Consider the following 16,222-nt stretch of genomic DNA (forward strand, 5'->3'; position numbering starts at 1 on the left):
ATATTTGCTGTCATATTGTCATGAACAAAAAGCATAAATAAATCCAACCATCTTGGGGCCAGGGCTGCAGTACCACAAGTCAATACCAAAGATGGACTTCCCTATCTGATAGCTTCCCATAAACAACTCTACTGTTTGCAAAAAATAGGTCACGTGTGGCAGGCCCTTCACATTCTGTAACTAAAGGAGGCAGTTTGATGGCTGAAAAGAGAGATTCCAAATGAAATAGATAAAAGAGCCTTTAATATTACTTCAAACAGCTGTGTGATGGCTGCTGCCTGAGAGTGGCTCTGTGTCTCCATTCCACTGCACAGTAAACCAAAGCTGACAACCATCCAACATCGACATTTATAATTAGGCCTTCTCATTAGTGAAAAGTGGAAGTTAGAGAAAAGCAGGCAGACAACCCAATTGACACAGAGTCCTCCAGAGAACAAATGCACAAGAGCTCCAGATAGCAAAGGGCATAACTAATCAAGGACAGAATCCTGATTTTTCCCTGTTGCAAGCACAGTATGATGGACTCAAAATGTTATTAAATCCTGTGGTAATCTATTGAATCCCATGTTTTAAACAAGGGACCAAACCCAAATTATTCACCATTGAACACATGCTCCATTCTGTGTCAAGTTAATTATACTCTTCATTATTTCCTCTCATTTAAGTTGTAATTTGGATAGGCAGTGAGACATTTTAAATTGACACCGTGGGTGCTGACTGCAGTGAGCAGCTGAAGACCCTATAAAAGTACGGATCTGTACATCTTGAGGTGTCATAACTAAGAACCACATAAATACACTTTGGTAGATGTAACATATGAAAGAGATTTTAATTACCAGATTTTTAATTGGTTTTACCTCTGCTAAGATGTAATAAATTCTTAGCATTAACGACAGGATTTTCCAAGTCTCAATGAGAGAAATAATTAATATTGATAATCATGTGGTAAATGACAAATTTGGGTTTACTTCAAAAGGGTACTGGTTTATTTGATCCTTCAAGAACTACAAACAGGTCTGGTATAAATGAAGAACAAAAAAAATACTAGTACTGTTTTATAGATTTGAACTTATAAAAGGCAGCATGAAAACAGGCTGCTCAGCCAACTGATCCATGCCGACCAGTGGACACTCATCTGTGTTAACCCCCAGTTGCCCAGCACTTGGACCATAGCCCTCTATGCCTAAGCAATTCAAATGCTTAACAAGACACCTCTTAAAATGCTGTCGGTAACCCAGCTTCAACCACTGCCTCAAGCAGTGCATTCAAGGTACTCATCACTGACTGGATGAAGAAGATCCCCCTTATATCCCCCATAGATCTCTTCCCCCTTGTCCCAAATCTATGTAATATTTATCTTTTAATATATGTAACAATTAACAATCATACCCTTCCCTTCTAATGTCCTATTAAACAGAGAAATAATGAAGAAAAAGTAAAAGATCATCCCATTGCCAGTGCATACAGTAAAACATAAGAAGACATGATAACGACACATTGTTAAAATCTTTACAGAGGTCTACTAGCCAGTAACAATCATGAACCTATATTGGTCCCAGTGAGGTACTTATATGCTCTAAATAAGGCTGCCAGATTTTTAGGAAGGTGTTATATCCCTTCCTGAGATTGCATGTTACCTTTTCAAGTGGGATGCAACTATTCATCTCCAAAGTCCACCTCTCCATGAGTAGATGGGAGTCAGACTTCCATGTTACTGCTAGGCATTTCCTGGTCACATACAAGGCAATTTCTGTGAATTTAATTCAGAATTAGTTAGGAATCTACCAACCGTGGTAAAGTTTGCCAGAAGATAAAGCTCTGGGTCTACTGGGAAGTGGACTCCCATGATCTTAGTTAGGGTATCACAGAGGTCATACCAAAGGGCCTTACCTTTGTGCAAAGCCAGGTAGAAAGTAAAAAGGAAGCAACCTCTGCACCACACCTAAAACACATCTCTGATAATTCAAGTTTCTATTAGTGTCATTTCTGTGGGATGAAGCACACTTGATAGAGAAAATTATAATGGATCAATCTATACCTAGCATTGATAGTAGCCAACAAACTTCCCTGACTCCCATTTGGGCATTGGGCACTGGAATACAGAAATACAAAGCTGTGTTCCCCTGGAGAAAATTACCTATAACTTAAAAGAAAAAAATTTGGCAACCATATTTAACACAGTTATAGTGTGGATCTCAGTTTCTCGCCGCTCTGCCTCCCCCATCTATCCTTCTACTGAGGGAGGGGTGGAGAGTCCATTCCATCCCAATCAAGTCTTCTTTGGCTTGGCTTCACGGACGAAGATTTATGGAGGGGTAATGTCCACGTCAGCTGCAGGCTCGTTGGTGGCTGACAAGTCCGATGCGGGACAGGCAGACACGGTTGCAGCGGTTGCAAGGGAAAATTGGTTGGTTGGGGTTGGGTGTTGGGTTTTTCCTCCTTTGTCTTTTGACAGTGAGTGGGCTCTGCGGTCTTCTTCAAAGGAGGTTGCTGCCCGCCGAACTGTGAGGCGCCAAGATGCACGGTTTGAGGCGGTATCAGCCCACTGGTGATGGTCAATGTGGCAGGCACCAAGAGCTTTCTTTAGGCAGTCCTTGTACCTCTTCTTTGGTGCACCTCTGTATCGGTGGCCAGTGGAGAGCTCGCCATATAACACGATCTTGGGAAGGCGATGGTCCTCCATTCTGGAGACGTGACCTACCCAGCGCAGTCCTACCCAGCCCAATCAAGTAAAGTCAAGAAAAATGTACCAGCCTAGGTGCCGGCTGTCAGGCCGTGACAAATCCCTACCTTTGTTGTGGGTGTCTTGGATGTCGTGCGTAACTGTGGTTTGGTGAGTGTGGGGAAGGTGTGGGGCGGGGGGGAAATGGCTCAGACTCAATGGCAAATTTTGAATATAATTGCTAACTGTAATTTCTGGAAACTGAGTTTGAAAATTTATCAATAAAATATAAAAAACCAATCCTCCAGATGTTGTATCCCATTACGATACCAGGCTTCCAAAATTTTATTGTTCAAAGTCAATATGTACTCTAGCTTTATCAACCTCTGATATGGGTCACTGCAGAACATCCCATATTTTCTTCATTTAATTCAAATGTACTTGAAATGTCTTTACCAATACATCTCGAGATATTAATCAGTCAATTAGCAAACAGCAAGAATTGAACAGCGAATGCTTTCTCGGTTGTAGAAAAGCAATATGATGTTCAGCACCCATAGTGGAGATGACTTTCCAATGTTATAGAAGGTGGACAGGGAATTAATTCTTTAAGTTCCCAGTGAAATCAGACCAGTCAGCATGGTTATGGACTGAAAGGTGCTGCACTGATTGAATTTGAGGACTGTGCCTTTGAAAGGATTGCAGCAGTGGACAATGAAAAGATTCTGGAGCTACACATACTTTGAGGAGCTGAAGCTCCTGATTTAATCTTCTGGGTTTGAGGGGTGTCAAGTTGAGGATTCACAGAACATGCTGTACAAAAGTTACCAGATACGGCATTAACAGAGCGAACGTGGCCAGAGATTGATGGCTATCGTTTCACAATCCTAGAGGGACAGAGAAAATAAAACCCAGGATGAGAAGAGAGGCAGCTCTCTCCAAGGGCAGGTGATATAGGTGTGCAACATACAAGAACCAGGGGCAATGGAGTTTATGATATACTGTCTGAAGTCAAATACAATGACTGGATTGAAAGGGATCCAAGAGCCAAATTCGACCTTCTCTGGAGGCAAACCAGAAACGTATGCAGTGGTATTGTGCCAAGGAGATCAAACGGTCAAGTGGACCTAACCAAAGACAAACGGCAAAGTAGTGAATAAAATGGTGACATTCTCAGGAGAGCTGTTTTGCAACTTGCTTGAAATATTAACAAAAGCACATATTTCCAGACACAAAGAGTACTAACACCACTTATTTTTTGGAAGCATATGTGCACTCCTTACTGACATCATTCACATCAGAGTAATTTAGTAACACATTTAAGCAATTACAGATTATGTACTCCAGACTGATATCTGATCGTTTCCTTTTGATTCTCTAACCCACAATGAGTCAGTCCTCAATGTTAACCAGCTCACCAGAGTACATGTCTTAAAATAATCAGGGTGATACTGAAAAAGGAAAACTAGACTCGTCAGATGATGCATTTCTCCCTCACATACAACTGCCTCTGAAACTTCCACTTATAGCAGCAGTGAGCAACTGTTCACACAGAAACCAGAGGGCAACACTGTTCAACTCAATTCAATTTTCACTCAAGAATAATTCAAAAAGATAAACAAACGTAAAAGTCAGCAATCCAATTGCCTATATATAAAAATATTCAAGGAACAGGTCAAAGGTCGATATATTATTCCAAGGGAGGGATCCAGGTTCAAAAGGCAACCCCATCTTTGATAGTCAAAGAGCCATAAAACATGAAAACAGGCTATTTGGCCCAACTTGATCATGCCGACCAAGTTGTCCGTCTGAGCTAGACCCATTGGCCCATATTCCTCTCAAACTTCTCCATCCAAGTCTCTGTCGAAGTCTTTTAGCTGTACTTACCTCTAGAGATTCTTGGAGTTGTTCCTTGTACTCACCATCTTCTGTGTGAAAAAATGATCTTCAAGTTTTCTTTAAATCTTTTCTCTTTTACCTTAAACCAATGCCCTCTACAAACCTGCCGATGATGAATCATAGACGGCAACAAGAAAGTGTACAGGTGGGAGAGAAATCAGCTAGTTGAGTGGTGTCACAGCATCAACCTTGGACTCGGTGTTAGCAAAACCAAGGAGATGATCGTAGACTTCAGAAGGGGGAAATCAGAAGAACATGAATCAGTCCTTATAGAGGGGTTAGTAGTGGAAAGGGTTAAGAACTTCCAATTCCTGGATGTCAACATCTCTGAGAATCTGCCCTGGGGCCTCCATGTCAATGCAATCATGAAGAAAGCTCGCTAGGGAGCAATACTTCACAAGGAGATTTGGTATGTCACCAAAGAGACTAGCAAATTTCTAAAGGTGTACGGTGAAGAGCATTCTGACTGGTTGCATCTGTTGTGGAGGTGCCAATGCACAGGACAAAAAAAAAACTAGAGTTGTGAACTCAGCCAGCGCCATCGTGGGCATCAGTCTCTGTTCCATCGAGGACATCTACAAGAGGAGGCACCTTAAGAAAGCAGCCTCTATCCTCAAGAACGCTCACCACCCAGGCCATGCCCTTTTAACACTGCCTCCATTGGGAAGGAGGTACAGGAGCCTGAAGATGAACACCCAGCCACACAAGGACAGCTTCTTCCGCTCCGTCATCATATTCCTGAATAGACAATGAACAACTACCTCACTTTCTCTTATTTTTAAGCTAATTTATTTATTTTTAAATGTAATTTTATAGCAATACATGCTAATTATGCTGCAAAACAACAAATTTTGAGATATATTCATGTCTGAGTTTATTCTTCTTCTGATTTTTTCAGATTCTCCTACTTGGAAAAAAAACTATTCACCTTGTCTTTGCCTCTTATTAACCTCTACAAGGTCACGTCCCAGATTATTCAGTCTCTCATCACTCAAACCCTCCAGTCCTGCTAGCTTCTTTGTGACCAGAGTCAAGCTTGTAAATCTCTGGGTGGGAGAAGGTGATGCAGCCAAGCAATGAAAAGTTGGGAAAAAAGGGGGGGGTGGTCGATCCTCAGCAGCTTCTACATTCACCAGGAAAAGAAGAAATCTGTGGGATCTGGGGGAGGGTGGGGGTGGGGGGTTATATCCAGATGTGAACCAGGCACTGCCAGTCCCCAATAATGGCCCACTCTCAGCAAGCTGCCCAGAGTGTAGTCTCAACCCTTGCACAGCCACAAAGTTCACCCCAGCCTGCACTTCAGCCTCAGAGCACCGAGTGATTCATTGCCAGGACAGCACCAGTGAATGGCAGCAATTCCAAACACAGCAGGGCACAGCCCAAGTGAACTTTTTTGTAAAGTATAGAAGGTGGGCACTCACAACCTTTTGGCTTGTAGGACCACAAGTACTACACCAAATCAGTGGCCAGTTGGGAAGTACAGAAAGGGATACCAATCTATGAAATGACAAGAATGCCCTTAGCCATCCAATCAGAAAAATTGTTCTCTGATCTGATCACTGTAGAGAAGAATGGATTCTGAGCAATATGCCCACCAAAGCAGGCGGGGGGGAAACAAGATGCTTTGGAGGTGGCAGATGATTTGTTTAAGGCTGGTAGTGTGGAAAGAGCAAACAGGGACACTAACAGGGTTTTCTGAATCGGAGGAAGTTGAGTTGACAAGTGTTCAGGAAATGGAATTGGACTCAATGAAGGAACCATATTTGAGGAGAAAGGAGGATATTTCAAAGAAAGTGCCAATATCAGATCAAAAACAAAGGAGACACAAAACTGACTGAGCAGAATGTGGGGAGGTGTGAAGAACTACAGTCCAGGTCAACGTGAGAGCTCACAGGCTTGTACCAGAGTATAAATCTCATTTCACAGAACTAGAATGGGAGGGAGTGAGAGAAGGCTTGGATGGATCAGGCATGTACAGTGTAAAAAAGTATTGGAGGCATGGAAATTTGACGACAAACTAATGAAATTCTCCACATGAATGTAGAAGCAGTCAGCTAATGTGTTGGAAATCAAGAATGAGTCTATGTTAGACTGATTCAGAGAATGTTCAAAATATCCTGAAAAAAAAAAATCAGGTTTGGCAAGAATCTTTGTAGGTTTCCATGGCAGCAAGTTTAATCTTCTGGAGATGCATAAAGAAAAGATTATTTGAGGAAATAATTCAGCCAGACAAGGGAGGTGCCTGTGGATGGAGCCTGGTTAGGTCACTCTTTGAGGAATGTCCTAGGAGAGGAACGGAGGCAAATGATTTATCTTTCCAGTGAAACAAAAGGTTAGGTCCAGAGAGCTGAGATTTATTCCAAGACTAGTGAAACATCAAGAAGAGTTTAAGATCTAGCTTTGACAAGGAATAAGGAAGGATCCATCCAACCTATTCACCACCATCTGATTGCTTTGAGGAAAGCAAGGATTTAGTGGCAGGATTGGTCCAACTTGTGTATTTTTTTTTCACTCTTCTGGTCACCTCTTAAACCAGAGTAGCATTCCTTGACCTGAAGATCCATTTCATCAACCTGAATAATCAATAGTCTTTGCAATTTCCATCCCTCTCACAGTCTTCCCTCCTGACTGCTCTGCTTCTCTCCACCTACCTCCCCTTGACATCACAGCGCACTCATGGAGAGGAGGAGATGCAACATCTGCCCTTTATATCCTTGCCTCCCCACTATTAGGAGCTCAAACACACCATTCCATTTGAAGGAGTGATTTTACTTGTACTTCTCCCATTCTGGTAATGATGTACTTGCAGCTTCTTCTGTGCTTGGGAGCCCAAACACTGACTGGGTAACCACTTCAGTTCACAAGAATCACACGGGCCTGCCAGAATAATGCTCTATCCCTCCCTCAATCTACTAACCCTTTGCCCTCAGCCCTTTATACTGTTGCAGTCAAATGAAGCTTGATGAGCAGCATCTCATCTTCTGACTGGACACATCTGTCTTGGCTCAACAAGGAGCTCAATTGCTTCAGATGGTCAGCGTTTCGAGCATTTTTATTTTACGTCTTCAGTGCACTCCACATTTCTATGTTAACATCAGATAAAGATTCTATACCTCCACCTTCTTCACGCTACACGCGTTTTCCAGTACCACCTTGGCTAACTTTGCACATCATCTTTTTAACCTAGTTTACACCTAATTACACAAAAGCATTTAAGATAGAAATTGCATTAAGCAGACTCAATTACCTAATTTGGCTGATGGCATCCCCTCCATGTATCTCAGTTTATCTTAACTATTCCCTGCTTTGATGCAGGACTCAAAATATTAACTCTGCTTTTCTCCATTGATGCTGCCTGGTCTGCTGAGTGAATCCGTGCTTTTATTGATCAGTATGGCAGTGGCTACACTTCATGCAACACATTGGTCCAAAGTGAGAATTAAAAACAAAAGCGTGCCTGTATGATGCCTCAGCCTTGAATTGTACTGGTCCCTAATTAGTACCGTGAGAACCTTCCACACACGTGGAAATGCCCACCCATAAATCATGTGATTTTAACAACGCTGCCAAACATTGCCTATTATTCACGATGCCTTTCAGTGCCAAAAATCAAAACAACTTACAGAACTCTTGACCCAAAATAATTTTATTTGCTGAGAATTATTCATCACTTACATTTGCTACATAAATGTACATATTGTACCTTTGTTGTGTTATTTGATTGTACACAGTATTGTTATGTTTTTCCTTGGTCAATTTGAATTGATATTCTGTACTTTGAAGTTTAGCAGCAGCAACAATCTGCTCTGCAGGCTCTGTCCTGACAGATCGTCATCAGTGGGTTCGTCAACACTGCAGCAGCCAAGCTTCCTCTTCCCAGATTATGATTTTGTTTGTAAAATCACTTAAAATGAAAATGTTAACAAGCAGATTGCGGAACAAACTAAAAGTGCCCAGAAAGACACAATATTTTTTTATTACCTTGCCCAATTTATATGGGTACCAATAAATGTTTAAATGATCTAATTTGTCCTCCTACCATTGCCAAAACATAGCTTGTGACAATACTGAATTAATCACAATCATCGCTGCTCGTATTTCAGCCTTGTACATTCCTGAATATTCACCCTGTGTTATGAAGGCAAAAAAATAATTATGTCACTGGCTATTTTTAGTTGAAGTGAACACAATGTGAAGATTTCACATGAACAATGTTTGGGAATCGGGAATCATCTTCTGAAACCTGCTTTATTCACACTTATAGATTACTGTTTCTAAAATTCAATTTTAGAAATAATCTGTGCTGTTGTGACCATATATTTAAAATAATAAAGTCTGCTTGTGATCTTATGGGATCTCCAGCTATCCATCCAGCACTAATCCCAATATTTTGCATTAAAATGGTCCAAATGAAGGTTTTACCTGTATTGGTAACCCTAGCAGCTATTATGAAACTATGGTCCTTTGTTTTCAGTGATTACTAAAGAGAGAGAGAAAAAAAATCACACATATTGTGCATTTTCCCAAGAGTATATTCTTGGAATGTCATTAGCCTTGAAATAGAAAGTCTCTGTAATTCACATCCATTAATCACCCCATTCATTACCAGCCCCAAACTACACAGAGTCCCACCCTGAAACTTCAAATGACCATTTTCCTTGATGGATGCTGCCTGACCCATTGAGATCCTCCACCTTCTCTTTGTTCATTCAAGAGACCAGCACCTGCAGTTCTTGTGTTTTTCATATATATGGATAATGAACTTGGCATTTTTTTGCTCTCTTTTTTGGGGAACTCCAGGTGAAATATTTTTGAGTAACATGTTCCTGTCCCCAGGAATGAGGTTGCAAGCGTTATTTCATATGGTTTGGGAATGTGGAACCTAGATTCATTAAGTAACATGCTAGCCACAGTCATTTCATAACATTTTTTAAGAGGCAGGCTCGAAGGCATCTGACATCATGTCTAGCAATTTTAGTCAATGCAGGATTAATCTTGCCTACTACTCAGGACAAAAAGGAAGGTAAAGCAAGAAAGAATCTGGACAGACTCAAGTTTTGCATTCCAAAGGATGCTTGAATAGTGTAGCAGCCCACTACTATTGAATCCAGGTGAATCCAGTGACCAAGTTACACTAAAGTGTGTGCCTTAAGGAAATTTGAGATTACAATCTGATGATCGATTTTTATGATGTTGGTTAGGAGATAAATATTGGTCAGATACTGATGAGAATTCCATTGCTTTTTTTTATTTAAAAAATGCCTCTGGAACCTTTACATTCACCAGAGAGGAGAGGTGGCCATTTTAACAATTTAAATATTGCAGTAATTCCTCAGTACTTGGACTAGAGTGGTACCATCACAAAATTAAAATTAACATACATTCCAAGAAAATTATTTTCTTCTCCCAAATGCTGTTCAATACAAGCTCAGAGAAACTGTGAATCTTGTTTGAGGAAAGAATATTCATAGATGGACAGTTTGAGGCCGCATGAAATCCAATTCTAACGTGAAGAATGAACATATTGGAGAATGAGGGGTAAATCATTTTCAAAGAGCAATCAAAACCCTCCAGTTCAAGAAGTACATTTCTTATTCGGAATAATCATTTTTTCCTCTTGTCTTCCTGTTAAAGACAATTATTGTCTTTACAATCAAGAGATATTAATAAGCCAAAAGCTATTTCACCCATCATTTCAAAAATATTAACCTAAAGGTTTGCTTATTAATAAATGTGCAGTCTCTCCTGTTTAGAGTAATTTTAACTCCCATTACCCAACTGAAATTGAAACAATTCCACTTGCATTAATTCTGTGTTATATCACATTTAAACAGCCCAAAGCATATCACACAGTAACTGACTTCTGAACCATGGGATTGAACAAGCAAATTGTCCACTAATTGTATAACTGTTTGAGAGAAAAAGTTTCAATTTAAGTGATTTGAACATATTTAAAATGGATTTCATTCTCCATTATACTGCACCATTTGCTGGATTTACCTCCATAGTAACTAGATCTAATTGGTTCTGACAGGGGTTAAAACAGGAAGAAGTTTTTTTAAATTCAAAAAATATGGAACTTTTCACAAATTTGCACAGGGGCCATGTTAATCTTCTCTGTATCGTTCCAATGTTAGTATATGTGCTGCCGAAGCAAGCACGGAAGAAATTTAATTACCTCCAAAAAAACCATGGCAGCAGGATTGGTACATGCACCAATCTCCCCAATCATTTGAATGAATGAATGGCGGTGCTGACTGTTAAAAAAATATATTATTTGTTGGAGAAGCTTGTCAATTGTTAAGTGCTGAGGCACAAAAGTTTCTCCAAAGCTACTTACAAATACAGCAACTTCATTATGAGGCTTCACTCATCTCAGGTTAACCAAAGGACAGCCTGCTCCAATAATCCAGATAAGCATAACTTTTGGAGGAAGTGTTTTGTGGAAACTATTAAGCACCAGTACTTCACCTATATGAGCAGCATCTTCAAGCCTAAAATCTAGAAATAATACCGATTTTATAATTTATTCTTCAGCTGAGAATCTTATCTTATCTTATCTTACCTTTTATATAATCAGCCATGGCTAAAAGACATAGTGAGCTCCATCGACTGTCAAATGCTGGCTTTGACATTAAAAACCTGAAACACTCCGAGTTAAACAGTGCAACATGTTCATTTTTGCACAGAGGAATTTCTCCTTTTACCTTGGAATGGAGGATGATTTATAACACATCAAATTTGCATTTCTTACCCTTGGATAAACTTTCCTACTTCCACCAAGCTGATATGAATAAATGATCAGAATCACAGCATCAATGCAATCTCCCATTGCTCATAACCAGGTACAATCCTCATAAATAAAATGTAATTTATTCAATTGGATAGTTCATGACAAACACAATTATTTGTTCTTATATAGCAGAAGATGTATAGAAACAGCAGGGGAGTTAAACCAAGAAAGCAATTAAGTTCAAGGGTAGGAGATAAATGATCTAACATAGGTAATAGAGCCAGTAACTTCATCAGGGTGACACCACTAACAACTCATTGTTGAAGTTCTCTCTCTAGTTGCTGTTATTGCAGCTGTTATGTTAAAACAATGGTAGCGTTGCTGCTGGTTCAGACCCGTGAGAGTGGAGACACAGCACCCCTTTGCAGGGTTTAACCACCGAGTCTTAATGCCAGTAGCTTGGTGCAGGCTTTAAATGGCCTGTTAAAAAAAGCTAAGTGTTTGTAAGTAAAATCCTGCAACTGCAAGGTCTGTGCCAAGATGGCAGTGCTGGTGCTTGGCAGTGGCCATGAGGGGTTGCAGACTCCAGGGAGCAGTGGACCGGTGCAGGGCACCGGAAATGGGGAGAAAACACCCTTGTTGAGAAGAAGAAATATAGGAGACAATCCTACAGATGGTGACCTCGGCAGTGGACCAGCGATGGACCCACACAGACTGCTGGTGACTTACAGATGGGGGAACCTGCGCGGGCTGTGGGATGCTGGAGACTAGTTCATGTTAACCAATTATCGGAGCCAGTATTCGAGACGGTGCTGAGGACAAGAAAGGGTCATGGGCGTTGAATGTTTCCTGATCGTATCAGAGGTTTAGATTTGGAGCTTGGGTTGCCAATGAATCGAACGGGAGTCTCTGAGGCTACAGGATCGCAGGAGGAGAAGCCATGAACACTCAGTAGCCCCTTTCACACTTGCATCCCAGGATAGGAATGGGGGTTTGGCTTTTCACACTTGACCACTCCTGACTGGGACAGTAAACGCTTTCACACTTGCAAGGAGCCATCGCCGGGGTTAGGACTGTTCTACCTTCTACTGACGCAATTACCCTTTTCACATTTGCCTGACTGCAACACTGGCATCTGCAGATGCCATGGATTGTACTGGGGGAGAGGCAGTCAATCCCCGGTGTGAAATGACGTCATCTGATGCTGGCATTGAGCTTATCTTGCCTTCAAACTTGGCACTTTAAAGGCCGATTGGTGTTTGATTCCTGGGATCAATTGCAAGTGAGAAAGGGGCTACAGACTCTGAAGGGACTCTCTTTTGCTTCTCTTTCTCCTATTGCTAGGGATGACGGGCAATGCTCGTGGTGACTCTTTGCCTTACAGCAGATAAAAGTTAAAGTATATCAGGTACATTACATTTTTCTTACATTACCTTGACTGTGTTAAGTCATGTATAGAGACAATTACAAAAACCATAATGCAAGGCTGCTTTCCAGTTATCAAATTACCCTTTGATACTTCAGCTGCTTTGTATTTTGCGATCTTCATTCCCATAATTTAATTTTCATATGAATCCTTGTTAAACCTACTGATTTTATCAAGGAGATTTATGTTTATCTGACTTGCAATTAAGTTAATGGAATTTGATAATTCTTTAAATATCCTTTTATGTAATCTATTATGAACCATAAAATATAAAGCAATTATGCGTCAGGAAAATCTGGTTCACCACAAAGCTACAATTTATAAATTATTAAGCACATATGAAATACAATTTCACCCTCACTCACTTTGTAATATAATACCTGATATCTTGGTCATCTTATAAATATCTTATATCCATTTTTGTCTCAATGTACTTATAAAATCAGTCCAGACTTAAAACTGTCATGGAACCTTCTTTGAAGTGTAAATAAAATCTGTCTGTACCTGAAAATGCCTTCCCACTTGTAGTAAATTGGAGAAAACTACTAAGTGACAACTGCCAATTACTATGGGATAAAATTCAGAGTGTGTCATTTTTTTTGCCTAAACTACTGGGTTGTATCCAAATAGAAGTTACAAAAATCAAACTTCAGCCAGGTCCGCTGGGCATACAATGTAGTGAGGCCTCCTGGGAAGTGTAATGACATCAAGCAGCAAATTTTCTTAGATCACTTACGCAATCAAGATCCATGAATAGTGCAAGTCACTCCCACTGACGCAAATATTAGCTAGAGATACAAAGCCTAGCTTGTCTTAACTAACTGGATCTAGGTTGAGAGAATGCGGCATCTAGTACATTTTGGGGGGGTCCTCCCATTTGTGGCTTCCCTGATATTAACTCCTATTTCACCTTCCTTTTTATCCCCTATCCTTCTCATCAATGTTCATTTTGTCTAAACTTCATCCCACCCACTTTGTATCCATAATTTGCACCAGTCCAATCCCAGTTCTATCATTCACCAACCAAACAGCCTGCTTTTTTGCGGTTACTCTTGAATTCCTCCACTATTCCAGCACCACATTCTTTTCAAAAAGCTTGTAAAATTTGATTCATCAGACAAATGACTGCAGGCGGGGGAGGGGTGGGGGGAAGGTTTACACAAGGCTGGAAGAATGGCACTGCTTTAGTATGACTTTCCTGCTGTGGAGGAACTTCTGGCCCCCAGTCTTCCAAGAGTGGTTGGTTACCAAAACCACACAAAATAAAGGTGAATTCCTAAGCAGATAAAATATGGACAGAGAATCCTGCACCATTAAGTGCTGTGACGATTTTAACTTGGAAATAAGCAGGTAGGTGTTTATCCAAAGCAAAGGTTCAAATAGATGCTGCCCGATCTGCTGAGTATCCAGGCATTTTGTGTTTATAGTTCAGATTGTTGGGTAGTTTCAAAGTTTAAGACATCTTCATTGGACAATGTCCTCATCCAACTATTAATAACCAACCATTACCCCTATACTCAGCCTTCTGTTTTGTCCTTCCAAAATGCATCACCTCAGATTGAACTCCATCTGCCATTTTCCACCTAACTCTGCATCCTGTCTATAACCTCTTGTAATCTTCAGCTCCATCCATAACTCCTCTAACCTTCAGATCATCCAAAAACTTACTGACGCATCCTTCCACTTCTTCATCTAGGTCATTTATAAAGATCACAAAAAGCAGGGGTCCCAGGACAGATCCTTGCGGCCCCTCCACTAGTCACCGACTTCCAGGCAGAATACTTTCCTTCCAATACTGTTCTTCGATTTCTACAAGCAAGCCAATTTTTTTTATCCACAAAGCCAAGGTTCCATGGATCCCACGCCTCATGATTTTCTGAACGAGTCTCTCATGGGGGAATCTTGTCAAATGCCTTGCTAAAATCCACATAGACCACATTTACCATCCTACCCTAAAACTCAGTTAGGCTCATGAGGCACAACCTTCCCTTCACTAAGCTATGCTGTCCATCCTGGAGTAGAATGAACTTCTCCAAATGCACATAGATCCTATCTTTAAGTATCTTCTTCAATTGGACTGTAATTCCCAGGATTTTAAAAAGGGACTACATTTGGCATTCTCCAGCCAAAGAGGACTCAAAGATTATAACTACTGCTCCAGCTATCTCTTCCCTCACTTTCCACAGCAACCTGGAGTATATCGCGTTTGGCCCCGGGGACTTATCAATCTTAATGTTTTTAAGAAGATCGAGCACTTCCTCTAACTTGCTCTCAACACTGTCCAGCCTCACCCTAATCAAGAATACTGAAGCAAAGTATTCATTTAGGACCTCCCCAACCCCCTCTGCTACCAGGCACATGTTGAGGACCCACCTTCATTCTCATCATCTTTCTGTTCTTACAGACCGCCTTAGGGTTCTCCTTAATCCTATATGCTAAGGCCTTCTCATGCCCCCTTTGAGTTCTCCCAAGTCCTTTCTTAAGCTCCTTCCTGACAACCATATACTTCTCATGAGCCCTTCCTGCTTCCTATATCTAACGTATGCTTCCTTCTTCCTCTTGACCAGCTGCCTCACCTGTTTTGTCAGCCACAGTTCCCTTTTCCTACTATCTTTTCCTTGTCCCAGCAGAACAAACCTAGCCTGAATGATTCCTAAACTTCCTCCGCCTTCGTTCTGTGCTTTCTCCCTTGAACATCCGTTTCCAATTTACTCTCGCTAGTTCCTGCCTCATCTCATTGTAATTAGCCCTTCCCCAATTAAGCTCTTTCCCATTTTGTCTGCTTTTAACCTTTTCCATAGCTACGCTAAAGCTCAGGGGGTTGTGGTCACTCTCACTAAAATACTCACCCACTGAGAGGTATATCACCTGACCAAGTTCATTACCCAGAATTAGATTCAGTATGGCCTCTCTCTTGTCGGCTGGTCCACATACTATGTCATGACTCCAGCTTGAGCACACCTGACAAATTCAGCCCCAACTATCCCTCTTGCAGTAAGGAGGTGCCAGTCAATATTGGGGAAGTTGAAATCACCCATAACTACAACCCTGAATTTCCTGCACCATTCCAAAATCTGCCTGCTTATCTGCTCCTTGGTGTCTAAAAGGCTATTTGGGGGCCTATAGATTACTCCCAGCTCAGTGATTGCTCCCTTCCTATTTCTGACTTCCATCCACACCGACTCAGTTAACGCTCATTCTCCAGTGTCCTCCCTTTCTATAGCTGTGATACTATTCCTGACCAGTAATGCTACTACCCCATCCCCCCCCCCCTCCTTACCTCCCATCCTATTCCTTTTAAAACATCTAAAGCCCTGTACCTGGATCAGCTAATCCTGCCCTTCCACCAGCCAAATCTCCGTAATGGCCACAACATCATAGTTCCATGTACTGATCCATGTTCTAAGTTCATCCACTTTATTACTAATAGTCCTAGCTTTGAAATAGACACATTTCAATCCCTCTAACTGGCTACATTTATGTTTTGTCCCCTGCCTGTCCT

At 41.1% G+C, this 16,222-nt stretch overlaps 1 protein-coding gene and 1 pseudogene across 3 annotated transcripts in view; both read right to left on the minus strand.

The window, feature by feature from the left end:
• The window catches only part of igsf3 (immunoglobulin superfamily, member 3), a 132,883-nt gene that overhangs the window by 105,684 nt on the left and 10,977 nt on the right, over positions 1-16,222 (minus strand). The window lies entirely within an intron of this gene.
• LOC138740208 (U6 spliceosomal RNA) lies at positions 10,629-10,722 on the minus strand (annotated as a pseudogene).

The sequence above is a fragment of the Narcine bancroftii genome, chromosome 7, assembly GCF_036971445.1.
Source record: "Narcine bancroftii isolate sNarBan1 chromosome 7, sNarBan1.hap1, whole genome shotgun sequence".
In the NCBI taxonomy this organism is placed as follows: Eukaryota; Metazoa; Chordata; class Chondrichthyes; order Torpediniformes; family Narcinidae; genus Narcine; species Narcine bancroftii.